Below are 11,622 nucleotides of genomic sequence, written 5' to 3'. Positions count from 1 at the left end.
ACATTTTGATACTAATCTATGTGCTAGTACTGTTTCCCCTCAAAAAAAATAAACAAATCAATTTGCTTCAAATGCAAGTTGCGCTTTCATCAGACGCAACAACCGCATCGCGTTCCACCAACCTCAACCACCGCAGCGCCTCGACCAACCTCAACCACCAAAGCTCCTCCACCAATAGCGCATGAAAATAGTGAAGCCGCACCAAACACCCAAAATCATAGATAGAAAATCAGAATTTACCAAATCATAACATTAAAATAAATTGATAAAAGTTACAGATAAAAAATTAACAATTGAGAATTAAACAAGCTACCTCAATCATGTTAAACACCTAACAACTCGCAACAACTTGCGACCAACCATAACCAGAGCACGACAGAGATTCAATGGTTCGATCTTTCACGTTCGACTTTCGCGCAGCGCAATGTATCGAAATTGGGGTTGGAAAACAAGCCTCGTTGTTCTTCATAAAATTAGCGGCGATGCGACGATATGGACAGGACACTTGTAAATAAGGAAGATGAAGACGGAGAGGAGGTTAATCTGATGTTAGCTCGGAGTTTTTAGGAAATTGAGCCATTGAAGGATGAAGGTAGATGAGAAAGGAGTTAGAGTTTTTTTTTTCTTTTTTGAAAAGGAGTACGAGTTTCAGAGGAGGAAAGAAGTGAAAGAAGAGGTGAAGTTATGGATGAAGAATAATTGGTTGACGGATATCTTAAAGAAGAAAGAAGAGTTAGGGTTAGAATTTTGGGCCCTTTCATATGTTAGATTATCCTTTTTTATTTTTTAAAAAATAATATTAAGCATATAGAACGGTTAACTAAGAGGAGCAATCTATGTTGTAATTGTAAAATATTTGGATATATCAAATAGAACGGTTAACTAAGAAATGCGTTCTATAAAATATATTTACAATTTAATAAATATAATAAATAAATCAAATAGAACGGTTAACATAGATAGACGTTCTATATTCTTCTGGAGAACGCTTACCTTTGGTAACCATTTTATATTTAGCGATCTATAATCTAGTTTTTGGTGTAGTGAAAGCTTCAAAAGTTGCTTCCATCGGTCTTCAAAGCTACAAAAGAGAGAGAAAAGAAAACAACAGAAAACACTAGACAAAGAAAAAGAGTTAGTAGAATGGGGAAGAAAAACAAAAAGCTACAAACTTGGCCCATGGACGAAACTAACTACCAAAACCATCATTAAGAACATCATCATCATCATCTCATCATCATCATCATCAAAAGCAATACCACACAACAACAAACTAGACCCATAAAGAAGCTAGACAACCCGACGCTTAACAACAAAATTACCTAACAAAAGCTTTCCAAACCTTCCCAAGAGTCCTTGATGCCTTCCCCCACACTGACTCGAAACTACTCCCTTTTGATTCAAACACCCCCCCACACTAAATGAGAGCATCGTCCTCGATGCTGCACATGCAATTGAAAAGACAAGGGAGGGACCAAAAGGGGGGGAAACATGCATACCAAGGGGGAACTAGCGGCCACTAGGGCCGGCATCATCATCCCTAGGGGGGGTGGGTGGTGGCCCATAAGGGTCCCATCCTCCGGTATAACCGGGGGGAAACCCATAGTGACCTCTGAAAAGGTCAAGCTGGGATGGGGTCAACTGATCATAGGGCTCGGGTTGCACACAAGGTGCGGGGTGAACATAGTGGTAGCTAGGGTCACCTCTATAATCACTCCCACCCGAGACTCTGTAATCATAATGACCGGAATCGTCGGGGAAGTTACGCCTAGGCACTTCGGGGTTCTCAACACCCTGCCAGCAGGGGTACGTGGGGAGGTTGTCACCATTCCATGAAGCCACGGGCCCTTGTTGGGCCGGTGTGTATGGATAGTTGACCGGAGGGGTGACCTCCCCCCTACGCACACTCAAGTCATATAAGGCGTTTGTTTGAAAAGCATTGTTTTGGTAAGAAGCGTACATACCTTGCATGCAAAGTTGCATGCTCTCCATTTGAGCCCTCATGCTCGCCATGTCTTGTTGGAAGTCGGATTGTTGTTGATGTTGTTGTTGTTGTGGCCTTCTTCTTCTTCCTTGTTGTTGTTGTTGTTGAAGTTGTTGTTGTTGTTGCTCCGCTACCTCATCCTCCTCTTCTCCTTCCCTTCCTATTACATCATCCTCCTCGAACACCTCCTCCAAATTCACTTGCACATTGTTGGGGAGGACACCCGAGTCCTTCCTCACCCACCAAGGGTGTTGAACTCCTTCTCTGGTATGGGAGGTGTACTCCGGCCTCGGGAGGAAGCAATGGTGTTGGCGAGATACAAGGAGACTCCAAAGTCCTTCAACCCCTTTGACACCCCGGATGAATTGCATTGTCTTGAGTTGCTTCTCATCAAGCAAAATATCACTACCATCCCCTTTCCCTACTATGGTGCATGACCTCAACTTCTCCTCATGGCCACACTTTATGGCCAACCTAGTCACCATAGCTCCGCAATGGATCTCCCCACTCTTGCTACCCGAGACAATGGCTTCGATACATTGAGTGAAGATGAACCCCAAGTTAACTCTATTCCCCAAGTCCGGCCTTGATGCAAGCCAAAGGATCCTAATCTCCTCCAAAGTTATCTTCCCCAATTCTTGCTTGTTGAAAACCATGTACCCAAGTATACGGTGTAGCAATCTCAAGGCGGGGTGCATGATTTCACTAGCCAAAGAATACTTTGCATCAAAGTTGTTGTTTCGGGAGATATGCTTCCACCATTGGCGGGGGTTGTAGTCCGGGAGTTGGGCATATTCGGGTAAGAGGATGTCGGCATTGGGGTTGAGGTTAAGGTATTCATTGAATTTGCGGAGGGACATTGTTTCCTTCTTGTTAAAGAGTTGGAAGGAAACGGAGATGTTGTTGTTCCCCGAGGTATGTTTCTCAAAAGAGGCGAGAAACTCTAGGGTGGGTTCACGGTAAGTGTTGTATGACTTTGAGACGAATTCGGTTAACCCAAGGTTGTTGAAAAAGAACCAACATTGTTCGTCAATGCCAAGCTTGGTGGTTATGGTTTGATTGCAGTGTTTGGTGGGGAGGAGTTTTCGTGATTAGAGGGCATCGAATTTGGCTTTGTGGTTTCGATTAGAGAATTTTGTTGGAGGCAAAGGTGGTGGGGGTTCCACATTTTGAGGTGTTTGTGAAGATGAACCTCGTGGTTCATTTCCACTCTTTCTCTTCTTTGAGCTAGTACCAACCTCCATTTTTTTCTTCCGTTTTTTTTTTCAAGAAAACAACACCAACTCCTTACTCCAAATCAATTAGTAGCTTCAAGTAGCACCAATCAACCACCACAAGAACAACCAAGCTACCACCACAAGAATAGCCAAGCAACTACCACTTAACCAAGAACACAACAATAATTCCAACAAACAACTCACAAAACAACTCAACCAAAGATTAGAACAAAAGTAACAACAAAATTCACCAAATCACATGAACAATTTACCAACAAAAATCACAAAAAATTTGTCATGAAATTCATTCAAACTTGCAAAATAGTTCAATAAAAACTAGAAAGGAAGGGATTATACCAACAATGAAGCAAGGAATCACCTCCAACTAGCCCCCAAGAACTTTGAACTCCAAGATGTTTGAAGGAGCAACAATGGTGGAAAATCAAATTTTTTTTTTTTGGATTTTTGATGATGGAAATTCAAAATTTTTGATGAATTTGATGTTTGGGAAGGAAATTTTGTGAGATTTGGGATGAATTTGATGGATTTTGTAGTAGTTAGGGTTGGGGTTTTGGGGTTTTTAGAGAGAGAGTGAGAAAGGGAGTGAGAAAGAGAGTGAAAAATGGCACGGTGATGGGCGTTAGAACGGTCGCACATTCCACACTCAATCAAACACATTTATTAACAAACACCTTACAAACCAAGCATAATGACAAGTAAGAGTTCGGTCCATAAGGAACGAGATATGGTTGTCAAAGATCTTAACACTTAAGCTAATTCGAAGTCAATGGTGAATTGGGGTTCGTCAAGAAGACAAACAAACTATGGTTCTAAATCAATGGATTGAGGACACTAGAGAATGGGATCCACTCGACCAAGGCAAATAGACAAACGGGGAGCGAAATTGATAAGATATAGCAAGGACTATATGTAAGATCAACCTCATGCAATTAGGAAACAACTCACACTACTAAACTTAGATTCCTCATCAGTTTAGCAATAGAAGATACATAATCAAATTGCAATAAGTAATGCCATGCTTCATTCACATTTCCATGTCAAACTAAGCATATCATGCTATCAAGCTCCTAAATCAAGGGTAGCTAATCCTATCATTGAATAACTAACAAGCAATCTCATATAATCAATTTAATTGCAATACAAGCATCAATGCTTCTCCCACATTTGCATAATTAACCCAAAAGGTTGAGCTTCACCCAACCCCTAGCAAGTAGACTACTCACAACTCATATTTATCAACATGCAAACAAGTATTAGGGTTCTAACTTCTTCAATAATTGGGGAAAAATGATTAACAATTGAAATGACTATCATCCAATAACAAATTATCAAGAACTAAGAAGATTTAAATATCATGCAACAACAAATAAAATCAGAAATTAAATGGAGAAAAGTAGAAGGAAGTTACTAATTGAGGCTTGAAATTGTTGAATACAAAGTGTCAATCTTGAGAAACAAACTTGAAACCAACTATTACAATGATTGAATTGATTAAAATTAAGCTAAATTAATTAAAAGGAATTTTCAAACTAAGAGGAGTCTCTAAAAACTAGGCTATATCTGTCTAGGTTACAAATGAATAAAGGAGGAAGTATTTATACTCCCCGTAACACATAGGGAAATCCGTCAAAGAAAACGGATTTCCCAGCGAGGAGCGCCCGCTCCTCAAGGTTGCACGCCCGCTCCTCACAGGGTGTGCAATTCTTGAAGCTTTGGCAGAAAGTTGGCAGAAAGATCGGAGCGCCCGCTCCTGAGGGGTGCACGCCCGCTCCTGCAGGAGCGCCCTCTCCATTCTTTAATTCTCTTGCCTTAAACACAAACCATGCACCGAAAGCTTGCCAAATTGAGTCCATAGACCTGCAAAACATGGACTAACACAAACAAAGAGGGGGAAAGCCGAGACAAAACATTTTCATTCAAAATTGGGTTAGAAAGAGGGGAAATGATCGCAAAACCGGGTTTAAATTAACACAATAAGTGGTCAAATAAACCACTTATCAAATCCCCCCAAGCCAGCCAAATGCTTGTCCTCAAGCAATTCACATTGCCCAAAAACAAACCCAAAGATCAATTTGCTCAAAGAAAAGCACATGCATAGATATAAGAATACTTAAGCAATAAAACTCGAGCATGAGATATATGCCTAAGATCAACCACGGTCATGACTAGCCAAAGCCTAGCTAACCTTCCCGAAAATACTCAACTCAAGCCTATTCAACATATCTTACCGCGTCCCTATCAAAAATTTCAAATCCCCCCCTAATGGTAGTGTCTCGTGACTCCACGAAGGAGCCGGAAAAACATAGATAAAGCGGGTTTCGAACGCTCGACATCTCAATGAAAGAGTACCCTCTCCATATGCTTGCGAATCAACTCCCTCCACCGACAAAGGCATCCACTACTCTCCTAATCATTACAAGACTCAAGGACTACGACACAAGGTTAAGGCATATATATAAAACTAGAAGTGTTTTGCAATATGAGCCGACTAAATTGTATCATTTATAGCAAACCCAAAAAGGCTTCTAACCTTGACCCAAGTTGCAACTATGAATGAACTTTTTAGAGTACACCCCCAAGCTTATTTGGTTGCCAGGGCGGTGACAATGCATTCCTTCTTCGCACTATTTCCCTTTCTTTTTATTCTTCATTCATCCCCCTTTTTTTTTCCTTTTTTTTTTTTTTTTTTTTTTTTTGGTGTATACAACACTAACTACTATTTATAGAGAACTAAAAATTAAACTATGGAAATGGTAATAATAGAAATAAGGAAAATGATATGCCTTAACCCTTTGTGAATAAACATTACATGACACCTTTTATCAATACTAAGAGTAGTTTAGGCCACGGCCTTGGGAGTTGAGACTCAAGTTCTCGATCTAGGTACCAAATCAAAAAGGATCCTTGCCACTCATGCAAAATGTAGTAGGCTTGAAAAATAATAAAACCTCACCTTTTTTGGAATAATGCGGGATCAAATACTACCATCCGGGGATCAAATTCCTTTGATATAGGCGACTCCATCTTACCACAAACCTAGACTTTAAGTCTCGTACATTCGGGAAAGTTATTCTCACACTAGCCTAAACTAACCAATTCTATTTTCAACCAAGGGCATCTAAACCATGCTCGAAATTTTATTACGAAAAGAAAACAAACATCCACCACATACAATTCAATATCATCATTGCAAACCGATCAAAGGCAAACAAAATCCTTTTTTTTTTTTAGCTCATTTTTTTTTTCATTTTTCATTTTTCATTTTTTTTTTTTTTTTTAGAAAGCTGAAAATGGGGGAAAGGAAAACTAATTAAAGAATTTGGATATTAGGGAATTTGGATGTTAGAGGGGTTAGAGGATAAGAAAAAGAAATTTGGATATTAGGGGAAACCATCATCATAAATCCACACAAATCATCATCAAGAAAAACCAAAGACAATGCCAATCAACCCATGATACCAACCAACAAGCAAACCAACCAAAGCATAATCATATCAAAGCCATAGGTAAGATGCTCCAAATAGCACACACATAAGGAGAAGTGAGACAAAAACATCAATATGCAATTGTTCTAGCCTAGGCATGCCATAAAAACGTGAAAAGGGCAACAACCAACCTAAAATAGGCATGCAAACTAGAACATAATACCATATGAATCCTACCACAAGTCCCAAAGGCTAAACTAAGCCTTTCATGCCAAACATTCCACATACAAACTCAAACTTCTCCATACATAGCACAAAAAGCATCACAAGAAGGCACACATCCTACCAAAACCAAAACCTACTCATAGGCATAAAATCCCCAAGACTACCCCCCAAGCTAGACTTTTGAATACCGTACCCACAAAAGATAGACACGAAGAGGACAAATCTCCCCCCCAACCTAGAACTTGACACCGCCCTCAGTGTCATAAAAGACGGGAAAGAGTAAAAGGGAACGGTAAATACAAAAGCCTAAGCCTACTCCCGATCACTCCTCCCTACTCGGCGATGGCATGAAATTGTAGTTAGGATCTACATCGCCGGAGTAGGAAGGTTGATCCATATAGGGAGGGAGATCATAGTTGGGGCTACTATGGTAATGACCGTAGTCCGGTGCATCACTAGTGCCCCAACCACCATTATACCCGAGTGGGAACCCGAAGTATCCCCTTTAGGGGTGGTTATCGATCTCCTCTGGAGTCATCCTACCACATGTCTCGGGGACGTGGTAGTAAGAGGGGTCCCCCCTAAAATCACAACCCCCGAGTTGTGTATAATCGTAGGGAGGGAAGGAACAAAGCTCCGAAATGGAGCTACGGGGTCCTTGCCAATAAGAGTTGGTGGGTTGGTTGTTGTTCCAACCCGCAACCGGCCCTTCTTGAACGGGTCGGTGAGGATAGTTGACATAAGGGAGAAAGTGTCCCCTTTCAACGAGGTTTTGGTAGGACATTTGGGAGACATAGCTTTGATATTCATTTTCTTGGAGAATTCTTTGGTTAGAAAGGTTATGGTGGTGGAAGGCTGACTCGAGGTTGAAGGAGGAAGATGAGCAGGAGGATTGACCGCCCATGAAATTAGGAATGGTAGAAATGCTATGGTGGCGGGGTTGAGATGGTTGATCAAGGTCGGGAACATTGTCGGGGAGTGGCTCATTTGGCACTTGCCAAGTGGTTCCCACGGTGTTCATAACCGCCGCATTAGGGAGAATGCAACGGTGTTTCCCTTTGACCAACCAAGAGTAGGTGGTTACATTTCCCCGGATTTCCACAATCATATTCATTGTGGCAAAACCGGCAAGGTCAAGAGAATTTGGGCCTTCAATTGGGGTTAATTGGTTAACCCAACCGGTGAAACCCAATGCCTTGGCGATGATTGTGATCATCCCACCACATTTAATCTCACCCGTCAACTCCGTGCTTATCTTGATATTGAAGCACCGCTTTATGAATATGTACCCCATATTCACGTTCCCCTCAAGATCCCCCTCAAGTCGGGAAGCTATAAAGAGGCATTTAATCTCCTCTTTTGTTAGCTTCCCAAGATCTTGCTTTGTGAAGAAAGCATACCCCATAATTCTCATGAATATACGGAGTACGGGGTGGATGATATGGCTAGCGTGACTAGACCGGGATGTGAATGTGGGGTACCCCGCGATAGTGTTCCACCAGTTACACTCGTCGTAACTGGTGAGCTTGTAACTATCGGGTCTGGTTATTTGGTTGCTAACGGGCCACCCGAATATCTAATTGAGGCGAGTTAAGCTTATGACTTGAGGTCTATTGAACATGTTAAACTTAATCTCGCACTCAATCGGCTCTCCTTCCCCACTAGTCTTTACCACGGTTAGGGTGGATAGGAATTCGAGAGTGAGTGATTCGAATGTTTCCTCCCTTTTTTTAAGGAATTCTAACCATCCGAAATTAGCAGCCACTTGACGAATTCCGTCGTCTATTCCTAGAATTTGGCACGACTCTTGGTCATAGAATCGTGCTGGAAGCATTTTTCACGAGCATAGCTTTTTATGGATACCTTTGGATTTTTCTGGTATTTTTATCAAAGGAGGAGGACCGGATTGGCTTATTGCTTTGTTTTGGGCTATTGTTTGGTTTAGGGATTCGGTAGGGCTTCTGGAGGAACGATTTTCATTTATTTGGATGCCGGAAGTAGTCTTCCTCTTCTTCCCTCCCGCACCTCCAAATAAACGAAGAACCATTTTGAAATTTTTTTTTTGTTTTTTTTTTTTTGGACAGAAAAGCTTACAAAAATTACCACAAACAACAGTCAACAAACCAAAAACAATCTCCTTAACTTCAAACCCCCAAATAAATCCAATGTACCTGCTCACAATTCAATAATAATTACACACAACCAACCAACAATCTCAACACAACAATTCCCACACAAAAATTCACAAATTCACAAAGTATAATCAATTTTTCATGCACAAGCCATTCTCTTACTACACAATTATCCACAAAAATCAACAATTTAATTATCAAAGGTAAGAAAATTTTGTTTAAATCACCTAATCATGCAACTAATTACACAACAATCATGAAATAAACAAATTGAGAGAAAGATTGAAGAAAAACCCTTAGGTTTAAGAGGGAAAGTGAAGTAAGGAAGAAGATTATACCACTTAGAGTATGAAAATACTCTAAAATCCTCCAATCTACCCAAATTTCTCCTTTTCTAACAAGCTTGGCCCCTTTCCCTTTGATTTTCTTCAATTCCCACTTGTGGTCTTCGAAATTTTTGCCCAAATTTTTGTAAAATTATGGTTTTTGGAGAGAGAATTTGATGTAGATTAAGAATTTGTGAATTTTGATTGAAGAAAGTTGAGATTTGATGATGAAAATGAAGAGAGAAGTTGGAGAAAGTGAGGGTTTTTAGAGTGAGAAGTAGATGGGGATGAGGAGAGAGAGCATGAATGTTAGAATGATTGGTGAAAATGGGTGAAGGAGATTAAAAGAAGGAGAAAGATTCCCCCTTTATTTTACCCGGATCGGCTGGAGCGGGCATGCAGGGAAGAGGAGCGCCCGCTCCGATCCTGGGAATTCACTTCTGTTTTTTTTTTCGGTTTTTTTTTTTTTTTTTTGTTGAATTTTCCTGTGAGGAGCGGGCATGCAATTTTTGGAGCGCCCGCTCCGAACTCTTCTTCACCTTTCTGTTTTTTTTTTTTTTTTGAATTTGGTTCACCCTGTGAGGAGAGGGCGTGCAAAATTTGGAGCGCCCGCTCCTGGCTTTGGAGCGGGCGTGCAGATCATTGGAGCGCCCTCTCCAATTCTTTGGAGAACCTTCTGTTTTTTGTTAATTTGGGACACCCTGTGAGGAGCGGGCGTGCAATTTTTGGAGCGGCCGCTTCTGGGGGTGGAGCGCCCGCTCCGAACTTACTGGAACTTTTTGTTTTCCTTCTGTTTTTGCTGAAATTAATTTCTTGTGACGAGCGGGCGCGCAAGGCTGAGGAGCGCCCGCTCCTCACTGCTTAAAGCTTTGATTAAATCCTTCCTTGCTTTCTTTTTTTTTTGCTTCCTTCTCCTACATTAAAACCACAAGGACATAATTCAACAAAATTAACCAAAATCAGATATTCTCAACACTCTTATTATTTTCTTCTCTCACTCATTGTTTTATTTCTCACTCCTTTTATTTTCTTGACTCTCTTTTCTCTCTTTTTTTTTCTTTTTTTTTTACTCGGGTTGCCTCCCGGAAGCGCTTCTTTAACGTCAATCGCTTGACGACCTCCACACTCAGGAGGTAAGATTACATTGAGTTGATTCTAAAACACCTACATGAGCACCCTCGTAGTAAAGCTTGAGGCGATGCCCATTCACCTTGAAAGATCTCTTGCCGTCCATATCCCAAACTTCCACGGCTCCATGAGGAAACACTTCCTTAACAACAAAAGGTCCACTCCACCTTGATAAAAGTTTCCCGGGAAACAATTTCATCCTAGAGTTGTAGAGGAGTACCTTATCGCCTTTTAGAAATGATTTCTTTTCAATGTTCCGGTCGTGGCAATCCTTAGTGCGATTCTTATAGTTTCTAGCACACTCATAGGCTTCCAATCTTAGCTCTTCAAGCTCATGAAAATCAAGCCATCTTTGCTCTCCCGCGCTAGCAAAGTCGAAGTTAATCTTGTTGATTGCCCATTGAGTTCGGTGTTCAAGCTCCACCGGTAGATGACAAGATTTTCTATACACAAGACGATATGGAGTTGTGCCTATTGAGGTTTTGTATGCCGTTCTATATGCCCATAGAGCGTCATCAAGCTTTTCCGACCAATCCTTCCTATTACTTGCAACCGTCTTCTCAAGGATTAATTTAATTTGACGGTTGGACACTTCCACTTGCCCACTAGTTTGTGGATGATAGGTAAGGCCGAATCTTTGGTGAACCCCGTGCTTTCTTAGCATATTTTGAAAAGCACAATGAACGAAATGTGAACCGTTGTCACTTACCACTGCTCTAGGAATTCCGAATATTGGAAATATGACTTTCTTGAACATCTTCATGACTACCTTGTGGTCATTAGTTAGGGAGGCAATGGCTTCAACCCATTTTGATACGTAATCGACCGCCACAAGGATGTACTGATTTCCATAAGAACTAGGGAATGGCCCCATGAAATCAACACCCCACACATCAAATACCTCTAGCTCAAGAATCGGTTGTTGAGGCATCTCGTTTCGCTTGGATATATTGCCGGTTCGTTGACACCGGTCACAAGTCTTCACAAACCCCCAAGCATCCTTAAAGATGTGAGGCCACCATAACCCGCTATGCAAAACCTTCAATGCTGTTTTGTTTGCTCCCATATGCCCTCCACAAGGATCGGAATGACACATCTTTAGCACATTTTGCACTTCTTCATCCGGAACACACCTACGGAGCAAACCATCTACTCCTCTCTTGT

The sequence above is a fragment of the Chenopodium album genome, chromosome 18, assembly GCF_948465745.1.
Source record: "Chenopodium album chromosome 18, dcCheAlbu1.1, whole genome shotgun sequence".
Classification (NCBI taxonomy): domain Eukaryota; kingdom Viridiplantae; phylum Streptophyta; class Magnoliopsida; order Caryophyllales; family Amaranthaceae; genus Chenopodium; species Chenopodium album.
The sequence above is the reverse complement of the archived record's forward strand: the minus strand, read 5'-3'. Positions refer to the sequence as shown.